A 19,326-nucleotide genomic window follows, 5' to 3' on the forward strand; every position below is an offset into this window, starting at 1 on the left:
TAGTTTTCTTGGCCTTATCCAAGTAGACAGTTCTACCAGCCTGAAATATTAAAAACATCTGAATTAACATTCAATATAACTTTGTAAAGATTAAGCCATTTACCAGGAACAAGTTTGTCCCACAGGGAAAAATATATTATTAATTTTATGTAGAAGATTTTCATATAAGTTTTAAGATAAATTATATAACTTCATGTAATATTTTGAATAAAATATTAACTAACTTAGGTATCTTTTATTTAAATAAATTCTTATTCTCTTCATATCCATGTGTTAAAGACCACTTAGTAAGCACCACAAGTAGATGCCGACAAGTCCATATTTCCTCCCAAATGCCCAAGTCTTGGGGCTCAAGAGCTTCCAAGGCACATAGATCTGTACTTTGGGAGTTAGCAGGTGTAAGAGGCACAGTTTTCAGCCCGCCCTGCCGACACCGTCAAGGTTAGCTTCTTCCCCAGATTTTGCAGATCATTGATATTCGAGCTTCTATTCAAACTTGAAACAGACTGGCTTCCTCATGAGGAAAAAGTCCATTTCTCTCCCAGCCTCCTTATACGCCACAAAATGGAGAGCAAAGGTGAGCGCAAGCAGTTGATAGTGTCCCTTCATGGTTTCCCAGCAACACAGATGCATTTCTTAATTACAAGTTGGACAAGGGCCAGAGAGAGCCCGCTGAGGCCCCATCTAGTCTCTTGCTCCTCCAGGTGCCCCATGTTCTGTGCCTCTACTTTGAACGGCCTTGCCTTTCTCTCTTAAGATGCTCTAGGGAAGAAGTCAGCTAAGTCACCGAGCTACCAGAAGCAGCCTCCACAGCCACCACGGCCACCGCTCCCACCTCTTATCTACCTTAATCACTGTGCAGCCCGTCCATAGAAAAGCTGCGCCAACTGTGCGCCTAGACACGACTGCGCGCACGGAGGGGCTTGGGGAGTGGGGAGACGGGAAGGAAGGACGGAGAGGATCTCCTGTTTGTATCTTTCTGACACCAGTTCCTGTCCCTAGTTATAATTTTTTACGGCAGACTTCAGGACAAGTATCCTTTGAAATATAGCAAACTACACCGCCAAGGTTGCATTCAGTTTCCCGAGCAGACCTTCAGCTCCCCCTGCACGGAGGGCAGACCTACCGTGTCCGGCTCCTCATTAAGCAGCGATCTTTATCACAGCCCCACTGCTTTCACCACCGTCTGACCGGTGCCAGGAAGTTTTGATTTATAAGCTGGAGAGTGAGAGAAAAGAGCCTTAAAATGGTTTCAGGGTGGAGATTTCTTTTCCTTTTTTAATGAGCATATTTAGGCTGTTACGAGTCAAGTTCAAAATTCGAGTCACATATGAACAATTTTTCTAGGAGGAGGAGTAACCTGATGTTCAAATTCATTTGCCTCCCATTTTGAAGTAATTCATCTTTAAAATTTCTGTGAAATTTCTACAGAGTTGCCCAGAAAACGGCACCAACCATCTGTAAGTAAAAACAAAAGCTCTCCATAGTATATATCACAGGTTCAAAGCACTTCGGCATGGGCAGATGGAACACGTTATTAAAAGAATTTAACTGCAAGAAGAGCTACCGTAATTACACAGCAGCTGGCCTAATGTTGACAAAACAACTTTTAAAGGCTTTCAGAAGCCTTAAAGGCTAATCAATTAAAAAGGCATGAATAGTAATGTGCATCCTACCCTTAACACTGCGAGCTGCATCGCCCGCAAATACAGTGAGGTTTTCATTTTGAAACGATCATTTCTTATGTCCTACAATTAAGCTGAACACGTGCATAAATTCTAAGTTGTGTCTAGGTGAGACCATTATACTTAAAATAAAGTAAGTCCATAAAACTCAATTATAAACATTGAACTGAAGGAGCATTTCCACAGTAGCGAAGTTATTCTCGAAGTGCCAATAGCTCGTGCCAGAATTTGGGCTTACTTTACCAAGAACAGGCAGAGAAGTGTTTTAGAGCATTGTCTATATTGGCCAAGGATACACTGAAGGCATGAAGAATAAATGAATGAACCGATGAATGTTGGAATCAGTCTGTCCTTGGCATCCAAGGAACACTGACTCAATCCCCATGAGATTGGCCCTGGGGTCATGTTGGACGGGCATCCTCTGCCAGAACCTGCCAGTTTTCTTCAAGGTCCAACTGAATTTCATCTCTTCCAAGGCACCCTTCACACTTCCCATGAGGCTTGCTTCTGTTCCCAATCCCTTACTGTCAGAAAATTAGAAAGGATTTATGTATCACTGGACCCAATCATTTCTAGAGCCCTGCTAACTTTTTCTTTCAAGGCCCAGGTAGTAAATAATTCGGGCTTTGTGGGCCATAGGATGTTATCACACCCACCCACCTCTACCACTGTAGTGGGAAAGCAGCCTGCACCAGATTTAAGCAAATGGGCATGGCTGGACGCTGATAAAAAATATTTACAAAGGGAAGCAGGAAGCCGGGTTTGACCCACAGTCGGTAATTCTCTGACCCCTGCTCTACCAGTGTGAGTCCCCTATTCCCACACAGGGTCCAGGGAGCCTCTTTGGCGACATTTCCCGTGAAGAAGGCTAATCCCCTCAGAGCAGCCTCTTCCATTTTTGGGAAGCTTTCCCTTCCACTGGCTGCAAGGAATCCCTCCGTAACCAGCAGTCACCGTCACACCTTCATCTTCTGGGCACCCTGCCCACTCCTCAACCAATCTCCCACCCCACGGTGCCCTGCAGAAACAGACCTTCCAAAACCCCTTTTCTTTAACTAAAGACAATACCACCAGTGTTGCCTTCTGAAGCCCCAGAGAGGAAGCCTAATACCTCTCCTACCTGAAGGGCCTCTATGTTTTGGAAGACAACTGTGGGATACGGCATTTACGGTCTGCCCCACTCACGTGGGATCCATCTCACCGCGGCTTTTATTGTTAGTTTTCTTCTTCCATGTACACATTTTTTCCTCTTCATTTAGACGGCAAGTGGAGCATAGTCCCTGGCACATAAGCTCCATTTAGTTTTATGAGGGAGAGTGGCAGAATGACCACAGAAATATCAATCAACAAATCTTTTTAAACACCTTTCTCCGCAAATTCAGCGGGGACGGCTTCCCATGTAGGAGGTGGCCCCCTCACCACAGCCGCTGCAAGACTGCTGGTGTGTCAAGCTTCCTCAGATATAAAGACTGATCTCTGAGAGGCAGAAGGCCTCCTCTCTCTACCTTCTACCACCCACCAGGATTCTGGTGTGAATTTTTAACGTGGCACACTGTAATACCAACATCCCCGCTGAGCATTGGGAGGCCGGGCCCACTGTCTGTCCTGGTCCCCCACCTTACAGTAGCCTTATCTCAGTCATTTTCATATCCTATGCTTTTATCCCTCTCCTTAATAATCACTACCCCAGAGCCACACTTACACTGTCAGTATTTATGCGCAAGCACACAGTAGGCCTTCAGTATTCCACTCTCAAACTCAAGAAACTAATAAGAATCTCGAGAGTGCTTCTTATAAACAAGGAATTCTCCTCAGGGTAAGAAACTGGGTCCCTCACAGAATTCTTCAAGGCACAAGTAAAACAAGTTTCTCACTATGTTACCTCTAAACTCTATTCCCCAGGATCACTCTCTTTCACAATCAATCATAAAATATTCAAATAGGCTATCTTTTTTTTAAATTTCTTTTCAGTGTTTCAGAATTCATTGTTTATGCACCACACCCAGTGCTCCATGCAATACGACGTGCCCTCCATAATACCCACCACCCTAAATATCTTAGTGAGAAAAGAGTCTTTAAGACCAGGACAAATATCTCGTTTCATTTAATGCATCTTTACCTTTCCATGTTCCTTCCCCCCATCCCTGTGAAGAACAGGAAGGAGATATTTCACAAAGTCCTGTCCCACATGCACTCTTCAGCAGTAACCCCAGATGTGGAGTCTCTCCATGAAAGACCTACTTGGGGGCACTCGTTGAGGGGTAGAGACACCGCAGCAAGGGGACACTAGGCACCTACCCATTCCATGCTCCAGAAAGCCCAAGACAAACCATCAGGTCTACTGTATTGGACAGCGGACACCAGCCATTTGTGGCCACTTAATCTGAGTTAGTTAAAAATAAATACAATTTAAAATCTAGTTCCTCAACTACACTAGCCACCTTTCAAGTACTCAGAAGCCACATGTGGCTAGCACCCACCATGTTGGCCAGTGCAGATAGAAGATGTCCGTCACCCCAGAAGAGACTAGAGCGTTCTAACGGACAGCACTAGTGGGTCCAGTGTGCTTCTCAGTGATTGCTGCTCTCCAGCCAACACGTATGAGGCTTGGCTGGTAAACGGTCAAGGCCTCCTGGAGCTGTACTCTGTACCTCCTTGAAACCCAAAGGAAAAAGTGGGGTCTGGAAATATCACACCTGGTAGTGCCAAATAATTAACACCACATTGTTGTGAAGGCATTCTTTAAGTAAAATTAAAAATAAAAAGATGGGGCACCTGGGTGGCTCAGAGGGTTAAAGCCTCTGCCTTCAGCTCAGGTCATGATCTCAGGATTCTGGGATCGACCCCTGCATTGGGCTCTCTGCTGAGTGGAAAGCCTGCTTCTCTTCCTCTCTCTCTGTCTGCCTCTCTACTTGTGATCTCTGTCAAATAAATAAATAAAATCTTTAAAAAAATAAAATAAAAAGAAATACATAATTTTTCTTATCTCAGGGAGTTCTGCCAAAGTCCCCAGTCTTTGCAATCCATGAGAAACTTGTATACAGAATAAAAAAGAAGCCAGAGTCTCATCTGGAATCTAATAAAAAATAGGGGACAGGGACCAGGGTCAAAATGTCTCTACTTGTTCTGAACTGAGCATCCTTTTATTATTTTATGAAGTTTGTTTTTGGTTTAATTATCATTTTGCATGGAAAAGGGAGTGGGACATCTTTCATTTATAAAGTAGGACTCCAAAGTTCCTGAGAAAGCATTAAAATACTTATGTGCCTTAGATTTATCACCAGGCAAGGGGAAGTCAGTCAATAATCTGCCTCTGGTTGGCACAGCATATAATTTTTCTCAGGTTTACTGAAATTGCCATATCTCTAAAATCTAAGAACAAGAGAACGTTGCTAATAAATTTTAAATTTCCCACATAGTTACTTTGGAGAATGTAAAATTGTGAGAGTAACTAAATTCAAATTCCAGGCTGCTTTCTGAAAGATGAGATGACCTCCTGATAGTCTATAAAGTCTGGGGAACATCTGTTTTGATAACATATGTACTTAAAATTCCCCACATGTCAGTTTCAAGTTACTACAAAATATAAGGCAGCACCAGCTGCAGGGATAAGGAGGAAAAGCTGTTAGCAAAGTGCCAGGAAATGTTCAAGATTTTAATTGGGACCAAATCTCTTTACCATTTGCATCTCATGATCCTAGGAAACAGACCAGAGACTAGAAATCCTACCCCTTCCACTTTCTCCACAAGAGAAAATTCTACTGTGATCTTGGTATGTTTTCCCTTATTACATTCCTATTAAGGAACTACGATGTGTTTAATTCTGGTACCTTTTTTTAAATTGAAGTGTAATTGACACACAATGTTACATTAGTCTCAGGTGTACAAGACCTAAGGATTTGGTCTTAGGTCCTTAGGCCTAAGGATTTGACAAGTTTATATGTGATACTGTGCTCACCTTTAGCATAGCTACCATCTGTCAGCACACAACGCTGTTACAATACCATCCGTTACATTTCCTGAGCTGTACCTTTCATCCCTGTGACTTATTCATTCCATAACCTAAAGCCTGTACTGTCCACTCCCTTTCACCCATTTTGCCCATCCCTCCTACCCCATTCCCCTTTGGCAACCACCAGTTTGTTCTCTATATTTATGGCTCTGTTTCTGCTTTGTCTTTTTTTACGTCCCACACGTAAGTGAAATTGTGGTATCTGAAAGACATGGTATTTGTCTTTCTCTGACTCATTTTACTCAGCATAATACCCTCTAGGTCAATCCATGTCCTTGCAAATGGCAAGCTTTCATTTTTTATGGCTGAGTAATATTCCATTTTATAGATAGATAGATACATAGGTAAAATAGATACAGATGGATATAGATAGATAGATTTATATCTACCTATCTATCTATAGCAATTTCTTCTTTATCCATTCATCTATTGATGGACACAGGCTGCTTCCATATCTTGACTATTGTAAATAATGCTGCAATAAACAGAGAGGTGCATATATCTTTTCAAATTACTGTTTTCATTTTCTTTAGGTAAATATCCAGTTGTGGAATGACTAGATGACATGCTATTTCTATTTTTCGTTTTGGGGGGACCTTCCATACTGTTTCCCATGGTGGCTGTACCAATTTACCCTCCTACCAACAGTGCACAAGGGTTCCCTTTTCTCCACATCCTTGCCAACACTTGCTGTCTTTTAGATACAAGCCATGGTGACTGGTGTGAAGTGGTATTTTATCGTGGTTTCAGTTTGCTAATTCTGGAGACTCTTAACCAAAATGCCCTCCCCTCATTCTCCTATCCATCCAAATATTGCCCATTTTCACAGGTCAGTTCAATTCTCACACTTTCTATGACAGTGGCTTCATGTCTTCTAGTCCACAAATTCCTACTTCTCTCTGTACTTACAGCAAATAATAAAGGATCATACATCTGCAACTTAATTGCCCTCCTTCTGCTCTGACACCCTGATCTAATCCCCTCATGTGCATGGATCTGCTCCCATTTCATGGCTCTTACAGTGACAGTGATGCTCCCAGTTACCTCTCCCCAGATTCCCCATATTCCCAACACCTATTCCATATCTCCACTTGGAAGCCTAACAGGTATCTCGAATGTAAGATGTCTAAATCTGACCCGATCCTTTTCTGAATCTGTTCCTCCTCAAGTTTCCTATCTCAGTAAATGACAGCCCTGCCCTTCCAGGTATCAGCCATCTGACTCTGCTCTCTGACTCATGCACTGCATCCTACCCACAGTAAATCCTACCTCCTGCACTCTTTCCAAACAGAGAGAGAGGCCCTTTCACCACCTCCACTGCAACCACGTGGATCTAAGCCAACATCATCTGGATTGCAACAGCCTCCTTCCAGCCTTCCCTCCCTTCTATTATTTATTCCAACAGTAGCCAGTGATTTTTAAAATCATACAATTAATCAGGTCATTCCTTGATGTAAATTCTTCTAATAGCTCAACTGACTCAGTCCCAAAAGAGAGAAAAAGAAAGAAAGAGGAAAGGAAGGGACGGAGAGAGGGAAGGAGGGAAGGAGGGAACTTCTTTCAATAACCACTAAGGCCCTGCATTATGGGCGGCCTGCCACCTTAGGCTTTTGAGCTTTTACTACTCTCCCTCTGGCTTACTTCATTCCTGACACATGTCTGCTTGCTGTTTTGAGGGTGAGGCATGATGCTAAGGCAGCACTTTTGCATTTCTGCCTGGAAGGCTCTTCCTGCAGAGGTGCCCAAGGCTCCCTCCCTTCCCTGCTCCAGGTGCTATGTGAAGCTTTCACCATCAGGTCTCCTATGACCATGATATTTCAAGTTACCAACTGCTTCCTGTCCACCTCAGACACTCCTTCCTCCCCTCTTTAGTTTCTCCAAGGCTCTTATGACCATCTAACATACTGCATATTTTCTTATTTATTTCTTTACTTTCTGCCTCTGCCCTTGTAAAATGTAAGCTCTAAGGGGACAGGGATTCTGTGAGCTTTAGTCACTGCTTTCTCCCCAGAGATTTTGCCTGTTTAATTTGCCATTGTGTTTCCACCTTGAACTGTGACTGACAAAAATTGATCCTCAAATATTTAAAGCGAAAGAGAGAAACCAATTACAAGTCCTGTAAGGACAGTTGCCATGCCTTACCGTTCCTTTTTATATCCCTGGATAGGGCCCAGAGAAAAGTACTTGTTGCCTGATTACTGCCATGTTTACATTGGCAAATGTAAAATGTTAGGTCATTCAAATTGTTGGACATGTTAAATGTAGACAGTGGTGATGCAATATTAAGATGTAACAATTTTTAAAAGATTTCAAAGCTGTTTAAACTTAAGCTCATAATCTCTATTCAAGTATGAACAATTCTCAAAATCACCAATAAGAGACAGTTTCTTAAGTGCTGCCAAAATACAGATACAACGACCTGCCCAAAAAAGATGGGAAGAGAAATCTCAATGCTATAACTTATCAGGTAAATTACAGCAAATAAAATTTCAGTGCCAATCCCCAAAACAAGCTATTTGGTTTTGGTGGGGGGTTTCTCCCTTAGGTTGGTTATTAAAATGGACAGGTGCTTTTAATAAATCAACAATGCCAAGCAATGAGAATGGTGATGACCAAGAGGAACTGTTAGGGAATTACCAAACTGGGTCAGTTCAACAGAGAGAGGAAGAGACTTTCCCCTCCCCTGCACACACCCTGTCATCTCCTGAACAACTAGCCTTTAACAAGGGAGACTGACTAGTCAGTAAGTCTCAGGAATGGTTCAATCTTTCTACACATCCAGAGCGTTTCCTATAAAAACATCAGCAATCAACTACAGACCAACTACACACTAGATTCTTTTTCACATAAGATAATTTGAAGACTAAGCATAGAGTTTTATGGAAATCTTTCATCCATAAAATGATTGAGCATCCCAAAAGGGGAATGCTATCGCATGCCAAAACAAACCCTACCTAGCGTTTTTATGGCACTGAGGTTCGGGCCCATAGGGAGCATCTCACCCCTACGAGAGAGGACCTGCATCTCCTCCAAAGTTCACTGAGCTACTGAAGAACAGAATCAACTGCTCAGATACAATGCTTCTGTTTTCTACGGGAACCGCTAAGTAGAATTCTCTTACCTGTGTATTTGTTTAAAAACAGAAAATAAACATTAGACACTAGTCTCCTATTTGCAGGTTATAAAAATGTACTTTCAATTGTTAACAAACACAGGGTTGTATGTCACATAATGATTACATGACTGGGACAGTGGTGACAATTACAGAGAGCACTATTCATGAGTGGATCTGCTCATTTATTCGGCAAACAGAGTAGGGAGAGTCTCTGCCCATCAAAAATCTAGTGAGTATCTATGTACTTTGTGCCAGGGCTTGCAATGACTGATGAACTAAGGAGCCATGCATATGTTTAAGTGAACAGGAAAAGTGGCTTCTAAAAAATGGTGTTGAATTAAAAAACCAGAGCACAGCGTGGTTTGGAATCCTTGCCAAGACAACTCGAGGTGAGGAAACATGAGCCCTCCACATTAAGCCAATATTGTTATGCCTTTTATCATTTGGGAACAGAAATACTTACCAATTGTCTACCCGATTTCAAAATTAGATTTAGAGTTTAAAAATATAATTAAATGGATACAGCTAATCCCAATTTTTTTTTTTTTAACAAGACAGGAATAACTAAATGGGAATATCGATGATTCCTCAGAGATAAGCTTGGGTTCAAACAACAGAACATTTGACGAAGATTCTTAAAAATTTAGAATGGAGGAGGACAGATAACTAACACTTAGAAATAGCAGAAAATGTAAGTTCAATTGTAAAGTGAAACCGGTATCAGATTTTGGCCTTTATATCCTAACACTACCTAATAATTTTTTTTTTTTTTTAAATATCTGAAGGGGTGCCTTGGTGACTCAGTCGGTTGAGCGTCTGCCTTCAGCTCAGGTAGTGATCCCAGGGTCCTGGGATCAAGCCCCACATCGGGCTCCCTGCTCAGCGGGAAGCCTGCTTCTCCCTCTCCCACTCTCCCTGCTTATGTTCCCTCTCTCTAAGAAATAAATAAAAAATCTTAAAAAAAAAATCTGAAGGAAATCAAACGCATAGGCCACTGTAAATCATCTGCTGTAAATTACCTAGAGGGTAACATACAGAGATTCAGATTAGCCTAATGTTAGAGAATTCACAAAGTGCAGTGATTACAATGTGAAAAACAGCCAGTGGGAATCCTTCCTCTTCCTTCCAGCGCCAAGAGATTACAATGGCCACCTCCTATTCCCCTGCCCTCTACCACCTCTGCAGGTGGAGCTTTTTCAGTAGGGAAAGGCGGAAATCCAGACCAAGCCATGCGATCCCGTGGACCTCCGTAAGGGCTGCCCCACCCTCCTCAGAACACTGCAGCTTCTTTATCAGGTCCTCATCAAGCAAAGGGTGAATCCGGCAGGAGCCAAATTAAAAAAAAAAAAAAAAAAATCTAATATTGGTATTGGTGGGGCAAGGTAAGATAAACATCTTCTGGAATCCAGAAGATGAAGGGAAGAGCAGTGCACATTTTGTATACATTCAGTATTTGTCTTTTCATCTCACTGTTACAGCTCTGTGATTAATTGCATTTCTTTGCTCAGAAATTCCTCTGCCAGAATAAAATCTGGGTCTTGTGCAAATTGTGCTTTTCTGAAATCTTATCCCCTCTATTAGCATAAATGTTTCAATATTTTTGTTAAGGGTGTGTGGGTGTAGGTATGGGTGTGTTTGGGAAAGTCGTTATTTGTGTTTTGACTGCTGGTGATTTTATGTAGTCTAAAATATAAAAGTAAAGAGGAAATTGCATACCTTGCAGGTTTCCATTCTCTCAGTGTGCTCCGCTCTTAAACTAGATGCAGGGATTTTCTAACAGAGTACATTTTTTATCAAAAGGTTTATAAACAACACACAAACTCCTCTAGGTAAGAAGCAAGGGGCTAGCTAGAAAAGAAACAGAAGAGAGACAAACTATCTAACTATAGATTCAGAGAATCGAAAACCCAGAACAAGCTCAGACATCAGCTAACCCAATAGAGTATGTCATAATGAACACTGACCCTCAAGATATGCCGTCAAAAGGGGTGCTATTGTCAACGAGGTTTGGGGTTCACTGAGTAGTACATTTCCTTTCAGACATTTCGGATGATATTCAGCCACTAATGTTCCGAAGTCTTGCAACTTAAAAAAAAAAAAATTACTATTCAACCCACTGTTTCCCAAACATAGTGGGCCATCACACACCTTTCTCTGCCTTCAACATTCCACAGAACGGGTGTCTCTTCTTGCAGATCCTGTTCGAGAAGTGCTGATCTTGTATAATCATTTCACAGATGAGGAAACAGACACTCAAAGTTAGCTTGTTTGGCCCAGATCCGGTAATTAATTCGTGGTTGATAAGCCAGAATAGCATAACTGGAGTCTAGGTAATAAGTGGAAACAAGCACAGAGCCCAGCACCTTTCCTTTCCACTCAGACCTCACTGCAAAATGGTCGCCTCTCCTGAGTCTCTATCTCATTCCCCTCAGATTCCGCTTACATTCCCTCAACTTCTGCTTGTCTACTTGACCAATGTGTGTAGCTGTTAATGGGCTCAGATTCATTCATTAGTGAGGGTGTCCTTCCTAACCCCCACCCCCAAGCCTTTTAACAAAGACTTACCAGGGAGCGGCTTTCATGGAGTCCGTGGCAGGAACACAGCATATAATTTAAGGCGATAGAGCTTTGTGTTTCTCCTCAAATTTATTCACATTTATTCTAGGGATTCCCCAGATAAGACTAGAATCAGACCGGCTAGGGAACATTTTCTCAAACTGATCATAAAGTAGGTGACCCTTTCCTTATTGTTCAGTCCTTTGGCTCCTTTTCTTCACTCTTCCTTTTTCCTCTTCCATGGTCAACCTTAGAGAGCTCAGCAACCCTCCTGCTGTGTCAGAGTGACCTTGGGGGAGATGAGTTCCCCCATAGGTCTGCTATATAGTACTCAGCATTTCCTGAATTTGCTCAGCCTAGCTAGAAATAACCCCTTCTGGCAAAGGTCCTTCTCAGAGAGTTCCCACACTGAGAAGAAAGTACCATTACAAAATGTATCTTTGTTTTAATGGTATTCCATCAGATGCTACCTATTGGCCTTCATTTAGAAAGCTGTGCCTCTAAATAGCTTTGGTGGGAAAAATATCTTTTGCATCCTGTTGCTCATCCCTTGCCCGGCTTGGCTATGCCACAGAACAAACACCAGCAACAGTGCAAGATGAACCCACAGTCATTTCTCAGAACTGGGTGGAGTCGATGTTGATCCTGCCACATCTCACCTGGGGCTCCTTAAAACAACATTGTAAATCAGCTGGCTGTGATTCCAATCTATGACAACGGAACAGGAAAGAAGAAGAGTGGCTATCAGAGATTAAATCTTGCCTTGTCTAGGTCTCCGTTTTAAAGTGCCAGCCCTAACTATGCAAGTGACTGTCTCCGGTGAGAAGCAGGCCATATGGGAGATGGTTTGTAAAAGAGTTTTTCAATAGCATAGAAAGATTTTGTATATCTTTAGCTATATATAGCACATGAGATATATTGTCCCCTAGTTTATTCTACTAGAATAAGACTCAAACACACTGAACATATGCAATATGCATAGTTAGGGAGCCACCATGTAACCTAAAGACAACACTATTGAGGGGTTAAGAAATGACATATGGATAATAAATCTGGGTGATAGGAAGGAGAATGATTATTTTCTTCTGTCAGTATTTCTGTTGTTTTTGTTGAACTGAAATGATCTGTGAACTTTAAAAAGCACAGTACATCTTAGTATGAAAGTGTGATCAGCCAGTTTTTTATATCCACCTGTGAAGATGGCATACCTATCTTTCCCAAGCCTTCAGTCATGGTGAGTAGCAGCTTGGAGTCTGTTCCATATAAACCTCAATACTAGAAGGTGTTTCTGGGAAACAAAAGTAGGGAAGCGTCTCTGAAGAGAACAGTCATGGCTTGTGGTATTTGTTCTTCATGGACATCCAGAGACTAGATTTTCCATTGGCAGCGAAGTGAAGCTAAGTAAAGGTTAGCAAACCAATCCATCCCTTCCATCTCAACCAATCTTTTGTGATGCTCCCATCCAATCTTTACAGCTTCTTCTCTATGAAAGTCCTAATTCTCCTCCATATACTTTTGAGGGATTACTCTGTGTAAGACAATATGCTTCTGCTGGCATTCAAGAGAAATAAGACATTATGAAAATAACAAGCTACATGTAAGAAACATGTCGGTTTGAAATACAAGCATAAGTAAAAGAGTAAAATTTTTACTGAGGAGAGGACAATCAGGAGGAAAGGCTTCTGTTGGAAGCATGCATTGAACTAGGACCTGAAGGATGAAAAGATTGTCAGTTGGGAAGTAATGGACATAAGGACATCCTAACCAAGGACATGTGTGACCAAGAGTCAGACTATTACAAAAGTTTCTGGAAATTTACTCAGTTGGGTGATTGGGAATATGAATTAAAAGAATTTCATAAAAGAAAATTCTTCTATGAAGTTATACATAAAAGAAAAACCATGTATTTCTAATACCAGTCCTTTGATCTTACATGGAAAGATACTACATAAATGCAGAGTATTACTTCTATTAAAGCCAGTATTTTTAAGTAGTAATATTTTTTGAACACTTGAAAGTGGGATTTCTTCCTCTTCCAGATAGAAAAATTCTAAGAAATTGAATGTATTCTGCATGAATAATCAAGTCAAAGAACAGTGAAGATCTACAAAGCAAGAAAAGAACAAATTCCAGAGAGATGTGCTATATCTTTTAAATTATTGATTATAGATTTCAGCTCTCAGAAGCCAAAAACTCTGTTTAACTTTGTTTGGTTTAAATACCAACATTATGCCACACTTTCAGTTGCTCAAAACTATTTTAGTAGGTCAGCATTAATGGGTAGTTTTAAATGGAAAAAAAAAAAAAAAAAGGTTGGTTCCTACTCACCTGGGAATTTAAAGTTTAATTTGTGCAGCCCCTTGATTTTATAGTTGAAGCAAATGAAGTCCAGACAGTGGGGGACTAACTTGCTAAAGGTCACCCAGCTAGTTAATGGCAACCAGTTAAACTGGAGGAAACTAAATAACTTTCCCAAGGTCACAGAGTTGGAAACTGGTGGGACAGAATTACAACCCAGGAGAACCTAGACCCCTAAACTTTACTGGGCTCTGCTTCTCTACCAATGGACAATTAACATAATCCTGCCAAGTACATAGAGCGCTGTAGATAAAAAGCCATATAAACAAAAGTAGAGGGTAATAAATGCCATTATTGTAAGTGCAAATAAATGTATAATTATTTAAATTGCTTTAATGGCATAAAGGAACTAGTATTTCTAGATGTCTTGATGGAAACTTAAATACATTTCTAACTTACTATACAACTCAGTACTGAAAAGGAAAAAGTGAGATGAAATAATGCAATCTTTATTTCTCCTACCTTCTATGCATAAAAACATTAAGAAATACATTTTTGGAAAATGGTCTCCCATGGAGAACCTGTGTGGCTCAGTGGGTTGGGCCTCTGCCTTTGGCTCAGATTGTGGTCTCAGGGTCCTGGGGTTGAGCCCCACATCAGGCTCTCTACTCGGCAGGGAGCCTGCTTCCCCCTCTCTCTCTGCCTGCCTCTCTGCCTACTTGTGATCTCTGTCTGTAAAATAAATAAATAAAAAATCTTAAAAAAAAAAAAGGAAAGAAAATAGTCACCCAATATCCTGCCACTCAAACATAATAACTATATTGTTAATCATTTAGAATTGCTTAAAGATACTTGTTTTGATAATTCAGGTAACAATCTTGATTTTCTTCTTCATGGCAGAGACAGTAGGACAATCCTGGGTTTAAGAATTCTTACATCTATGGCTTCTGAAAGGTCTATCAAAGATGAGAATTCCTTACCTAATACTTCTGTCTCCCCTAAAAACCTATTATGTGGCAATCACTCACACATATACCTATACATTTCTTGAACCTATTTTTAATTTTAGCCTGCATGCCTTCTTGGCAAGAGAGAGAATGAGGCTGAGCAGGTGGGAGGGCAGGGGTGGGGGATAGGGGAATTACATAGTCTTTGGGCTTATTACTTTCTGTCCCAAGTCTCTTACTTTCAAATGTCAATAGATGTTTTCTAGCTCTACGTTTCCACTTTCATGAAAAACAATCTGCTCACTCTATGTGTAATGTGTGCCTGAGAATTTGACTTCCAGTATCCGTCTAGCTCTTCTTTTATAGAAACCTGATCAGGGTAAAAAAAAAAAAAAAAAAAAAAAATCAACCTTTCTGCTGACAGGAACCCTAAGGTTACAGCCAATGCCCCAGAGAGCTGTCACTTACATACTAAGTTCATCAACAAACTAAGGTAATGGCCACCTGGTCTTAGTGATTTCTCTTTATCTAGTCTGAGGATTAGGTCTGTAATGTCCTGAGCATTTATCATTTTGTCTGTTTCCTCCTATATGATTATTGCTTGGGAAAGTCTGGGTGTAAGAATATTACTCAGTGAAAGGTGAAGCAAGGATTTCATTTACACCGTTTTTTGTGTTTTGTTTTTTTTTAAATCTGTGAGTATATACTTGGTATGATGTAAGCCAGATGCTTCCACAACTCTCATTTCACAGTATTTAAGAAACTTTTGCTATTGTTTTAGGAATCCACTGCAAGGATTTTTTCAAATTCATGATTGGCTTTCTTTATTATTGTGTGCCTGGGATTTGTCACCTTTTGCAAGCTTGAATCAGTAATCTGACCCTTCAAAATTTTCTTTTTCATTACATATACCTAAGTAAGAGCTCATTTTAGTTTTTTTTTCCCTATGTAATCAGTTTTTCAAATAGCTTGAAAACAAGGCCTTTTTTTTTTATCATAAGTTATCATAAAGAAATTCATACTCCCCACTTTCTTATGGGTAATTTAATTAAGTATTTATCTCCATTTTTTCCTCTTACATGTCTGCATTGAATTATCTTTCAGAGAACTGATTACGTACTTGATGTCTTTCTTTGGAGTCCTCTCTCCCATTAGAGTATCGAATTAAATTGAAATATATATATTCCTCATTATGTGCTCCAATCTGTATCACATCTGCAAGGTACTCACTCAGTGAACATTTCCAGGATGAACATAAGATACCAACAGGTAACAATCATGGGGCATTTACTGGGTGTCATGTTCCACACTAAGTATTTGACAAGCATCGTGTCATTCACTCTCAGGCATTAGACTGTAAACAGGAGGGAGGAGTCTGTCCATGTATCCCTAGCACCTACAGCAGTGTTGGCATTTAGTAGATGCTCACTGAATATTGCCATATAGATAAACTCAAAAACTGCATGAGATAGGTGTCATTACTATACATGTTTTACACATAAGAAAACGTATATATTTTCCTATGTGCCTCTCTGAAGCACAGAGAGGTTCGATTGCTTTCTGAGGTCCCACAGTTAGTATGTGAAGCCAAGACTTGCTTCCAAAGCCCAGATACTTAACTAGGACTTATTACTTGGAAACTCAATACCTACCTACATTCTACATTAAGGCAAACAAAATTAATTCTATTCATCTTAACAAATATTATACAATGTTACAAATAAATATTGTGAGCAATAATTTCCCAAAAGAAGATTTGAAAATGATGGGTTTTTAATAAATAATCAGATAGGCAGATAGGTATCTGTATGTTCCTTATTGCTAACCATGCAATTAAAAATAGGATTTCCCTCTAATCAATACTTCTGTTGCATTTGTGCACTAGTTAATGAGGATTTGGGGACTTCTTGATAAACGCGTTTTTGGTTTTTTTCCCTGACTGGTTTTGGGTTTATTTAAGTAATCTGTTTTGTCAATTCTTTTTAACATAAGAATGGCACTAATGAAATAATCATTTATTAGGGCTTCCTTGTCATTGTCTATAGAGTTTATGAGGAGCTTCTCCTTATAAAATGGAAGACTTACATATTTCTGTCACTATTACAAACATCTTTGTCACTACCAGTCCCGTGATTTTCCTGAAACACTACCATCAGGACATCATTCTTTAGGCATTTGATTACTTGTATATTTAACTATTCATTAACAAAAATTATATAACACTTTGAAGAGGATAGTTCCTTAAAAACATTAGCTTTCTCCTTAAATCCTTATCAGCCTACATCTTAGTGAAACTTAAATGATATTTAGCAGAGAGCCAAGTTTTTTGGGAATGGTACACAATGGTCCTAAAGCCATGGGTTGAACAATAAAAAGAGATGCAGAAATTAGAACTAGGAAAAAACTGAAGAAGTAGTCCACATGAAGGAAGGGAGGGAGGGAGGAAGGGAGCAATGAAAGTAAGAAGGTAGAAAAAAACTTGAACTCTACTATTCACCTTGGAAAAATCACAATCTCCAAGAGCCTTAGCTACCCTACCTGTAAAATGGGGGTGACAAAAATACAACTTCCTCACAGACACTTCAATAGCAGATCTCAGTGTGCTATGTAAACTGTATACCATGATACCTTGTCATTATTTGCCTGTAATCAGCTCCATTTATGCATTCTGTAATAAAAACATTCATCTTCAAAAGACTGTCAACAGCTTCAAAATGTAGACCCAAGAATCTTATCTACATTTTTTTGGTCTGGATGCATTTCTGATATTTTTAACCCAAAGAACCAGTTCACAACCTTTACAGCCTTTGTATACCTACAAGCTCAAAGAGCTTACTGTGTGCTCTAAGGACTAGAGTTCTGTACAATCTCTATTTAAACAAGGAAGCCTCTTCTAAGTCCTGTTTCAGTCTGGTGCCTTTGGTCAAGGTGGAAACTAAAATTGAAAACAGATAGATGTTTTACATTTAAATGGGTTTAACATAAATGTGCATTAAGCCATTTCATGGACGATTGCACAAATATCTTTTGCAAACTTGGTACACGTGAGCACATATACAGTAACCACTAATGTCTTCCAGAGAAATAAGGTGCAGATCCAAAATTTTAAGCAGCTATCTTGAGTCCTCTCACTCGAAAGAAAATGTAATGGCTTTAAGGGAATTGCTCTAATAATATCATGGCATCTGCAATGGCTGGCCAGAGCAGAGCAGAACAGAGTGTATGTCACCATAGTTCAATTTAACAAGAAATAAGCTGCTCCCTGGAGAATCTAAACTCCCTAGTCTCCCACAAAGAAAATTGAATTTTGGAGGTCACACTTTGGGTAGGTTACCAGAGGGAGAAGCTTAACATTTTTTTTGTCATATGCTCTGGGAGGTCAGTGCCATCCTACCAACAAATCGCTACCTAAGATCTGCTGCCCGCTGAACAGCACCCGCCCCCAAATTATACGAGTGTTTGTAGTTCCAAGGAAATGGCAAATGATTATGACACTTAAGATACCTGAGACCACGCCAGATGCCATCATGTAGAAACATCAAGTTTTGTACGCCAAGTGAGGAGAGGGGTAGATGCCCGGAGCGGGGGGGGGGGGGGGGGGGAGTGGGGAGGGGAGGAGAGCTAATGATACTGTGGTGGGGGTCGGAACCGGTCAGACAGACCCACAGATAGAGAGCTTTAGGCTAAAACTGACTATTTAGCCAAATGTAAATCAACTGAACTGCTGTTATCAGAGAGAAAAACACATCGCCAAGTCAAGCCCAGGCGAAGACCTGGCTCTGTGGGTGGACGGCCCCTTCTGCGGGTCGCCCGGGTGGGTGGTCGGAGGGCCTGGAGAATTCCCGCAAAGGCTGGAGCGCCCCAGCTTACCGCATCTTGGGCAGCGGCCCCGGGTGGGCGCAGCCAGGCCGTCGACACCCCCCCACCCCCCGCAGCAACATGTGGGGCGCTGCCACTCCGCCGCAGGAACTCCCTCCAGCTGGAGTTCCTGGTGGACTTACACTTGGCCCTGAGAAGGTGCTGAATTACTCTTGGGAAAGATTCCTCCGGCTTGAACTTGGCAGCTACTGACATTTCCATGCCACCCCCTGTGCGCCAGCACTACACACACGCACGCACACGCCCCTCTAGACCTGCCCAGGCTGCGCTCAGTACTGGCTGCCCACTCGGGGACAGAACACCGGAGCGGGATGCAGAGGCGAGGACCCCAGCTCCGCGGACCCCGGGAAGGGGTGGGGTTGGGTGTCTTAGCATTGGGTAGTTCCGGGGACTAAGCCCACTGCTGGGGCGCCCAGAACCCGCATTAGTTAGGGCCGCTGGCACCAACCCAGTCTCCTTTTGTGCTCTCCCGGGAAGCCCGCCTCTACTCACCCGGGCTGCGCGCGGATTCCGGCCGCCAGCGGCAGCCCGCTTCCCCATCCCACGAACACTGCGGCGCCCCCAGAGTGTGCAATGCGGAGCCCCACCAGCGCACGGCCGGAGCCGGGGAGTGCGGGGAGGAAGCAAGGGAGGGAGGGAGGAGGAAGAGAGAGAACGCGGCGGGGAGGGGCGGGGGTCGGCGGGGGGCGCGCGCGCCACTCCCACTAGCGCCGGGCACTCGCCTTCGCCTGCAGCCCGGGCCCGCCGGCCCTGCCTCGCGGGCCGCGGGACCAATCAACGCGCGCGGGGGGAGCCGAGCCCTCCGCGGGGCGCGCTTATTGGCCCGGCGCGCTC

General features: G+C 41.9%; 1 protein-coding gene across 3 annotated transcripts in view; it reads right to left on the reverse strand.

Moving 5' to 3' along the window:
• The window catches only part of LYPD6 (LY6/PLAUR domain containing 6), a 122,017-nt gene extending 102,996 nt beyond the window's left edge, over window positions 1-19,021 (reverse strand). Inside the window, exon 1 of one of the 3 annotated variants that reach the window (XM_044242503.1) lies at window positions 18,985-19,021. The gene's annotated coding sequence lies outside the window, so the exon portion shown is untranslated. Of the gene's footprint in view, window positions 1-1,126; window positions 1,171-18,984 lie in introns of those variants that run through there. The other 2 variants (XM_044242502.1, XM_044242506.1) reach the window with 2 other exon arrangements.
• Between the last annotated feature and the right edge of the window lie 305 nt (window positions 19,022-19,326).

The sequence above is a fragment of the Neovison vison genome, chromosome 3 (genome assembly GCF_020171115.1).
Source record: "Neovison vison isolate M4711 chromosome 3, ASM_NN_V1, whole genome shotgun sequence".
Taxonomy (NCBI): Eukaryota; Metazoa; Chordata; class Mammalia; order Carnivora; family Mustelidae; genus Neogale; species Neogale vison.